Source organism: Suricata suricatta, chromosome 16 (assembly GCF_006229205.1).
Source record: "Suricata suricatta isolate VVHF042 chromosome 16, meerkat_22Aug2017_6uvM2_HiC, whole genome shotgun sequence".
NCBI classification, from domain to species: domain Eukaryota; kingdom Metazoa; phylum Chordata; class Mammalia; order Carnivora; family Herpestidae; genus Suricata; species Suricata suricatta.
Genome location: NC_043715.1, coordinates 43577221 through 43579089, shown reverse-complemented (window position 1 = coordinate 43579089; position 1869 = coordinate 43577221). Strand labels below are relative to the sequence as shown.

Genomic DNA, 1869 nt, shown 5'->3' with positions numbered 1-1869 from the left:
GCGCCCACCTCGGCCCCAGCGCGCAGGCGCGCAGGCGGGGGCGGGGGCAGTGCCCTGGCTCTGCAGGCGGGGCTCGCGCGGGGAAATGGGCCCGGATTACCCCGGTGGGCGTGCAGGGTGTAGCAGCCCAATTCTGGCCGAGTCAGGACTCCTCAGGCCCGTCAGGGTGACTCTCTGAGGGATCGGTGCTACCGAGGGTGATCCGAGCCTGCTCCCTCGTTGGAACGGTAGTCCAAAATCACAGAAGCTACGTATTCTGGCTTTCCTCTTTCGGTTCTCGACTCCGCCCTCGGGTTGAGCGGCGGACGCCGCCCTCAAGCGGAGCGTTGAGGCTCCGGGGACTTGCAGTGTTGGTTCAGAGTATGCAGGCGCTGGGGCGGGTTGGTCTCTACCGAGGTCTGGGAGGCTCTTGGAGCCTCAATCGCTGGAGGCTGGAGGCTAGAGGCTAGAGGCTAGGGGGAGGGGTAAGAAAGGTTGGGGCCAGGGGGCGCCCGGGTGGCTCAGTGGGTTAAGCAGCCGACTTCAGCTCAGGTCATGATCTCACGGTTCGTGGGTTCGAGCCCGCGTTGGGCTCTGTGCTAACAGCTCAGAGCCTGGAGCCTGCTTGAGATTCTGTGTCTCCCTCTCTCTCTGACCCTCCCCTGCTCACACTGTCACTGTCTCTCTCTCTCAAAAAAAAAAAAAAGTTGTAGCCGGGAACCTGGCTTGGGCCTGGGCTATCCAGATTTTTAGGTTTGTAACGGAGACCCTGACTGATACCCAGTGCCGTGTGTTTTGCACGTGGAGCTTCCCGAGGGACTGGCGCGGTATCCCCACATGCCTGAGTGTGTAATCGCAGACTGGGTTGTGTTTTTTCCTACATGGAGCGATTTCCCCTCATTTGTCATTTTTTGGATGCAGTCCTGGGAAAGCGCCACAGAGAATACGTGCATGATTATGCCTGACTACGGATGTCTGAAGTCTCTCTGGTTTGTAGCATTAAAAAACAAACTCAGTTTGCCAGATCTGATCGGCTTTATTTAACTCCTTGTGAGTTGGCAGCATTTCTTCCAGTAGATAGACATTCCCAGGAGTTTTACAGAATGGAAGGATTTCCAGGCAGGATGATGGGGCAAGGAAATAATTAGCAAAAGAAAACAAAGCGTTGTTTCAGGCCAGGTCATCTTTTTGAGGGAAGGGAATAAACAGGAGTCTTATTTTGCAGATTACTAGTGCTGTTCAGGAAATTTCAGATTGTTTAAAGGTCACATTTATGGGAGTGGTTGAAACCGCAATTGTTGATTCATTAAAATTGTTAATCTTAGTTTGCTCTTTAGGGGCAAATGACTCCACCTGGAACCTATTTCTTTTATTATAACAATGAAGTGCCTCACGTTGTGTTGTGTTGTTGCAGGTGGCTGTGCTGTGAAGGTAACCAGAGTATGTCATTCTATATACACACCTCCTTGACAAAAAAATTATTTTGAGCTGAAGGCAATTTAGAACCATGAAAGTCAGGAAAAGCTCTCTCTGCCCTCCCTCATTTCTGCCTAAATGCAGGGTATAAATTCTCCTTTACTTGAGACAACTCTAGACTCTTAGCCCATAGATGGTACCAAAGAATCTGCAAATAAACCTTATTCCATTAGTTTCCTTTCACAGATTGCCACCCTTGGGAGCCTAAAACTGCTTTTCTTTATCCTGTCATTTCTCTACAGTCATATTATTTGTTAAAGATGCTATGTAAGTTAGGGGCGCCTGGGTGGTTCGGTCGGTTGAGCGTCTGGCTTCGGCTCAGGTCATGATCTCACGGTTCGTAGGTTCAAGCCCGGGTCAGGCTCCGGACTGACAGCTAGCTCAGAGCCTGGAGCCTACTCCGGATTCTGTGTT

General features: G+C 51.3%; 1 protein-coding gene across 1 annotated transcript in view; it reads right to left on the bottom strand.

Moving 5' to 3' along the window:
- Positions 1–179, bottom strand: part of ZFP30 (ZFP30 zinc finger protein) — a 24938-nt gene extending 24759 nt beyond the window's left edge. The window contains exon 1 of the mRNA XM_029926249.1: positions 101–179. The gene's annotated coding sequence lies outside the window, so the exon portion shown is untranslated. The remainder of the gene's footprint in view (positions 1–100) is intronic.
- Between the last annotated feature and the right edge of the window lie 1690 nt (positions 180–1869).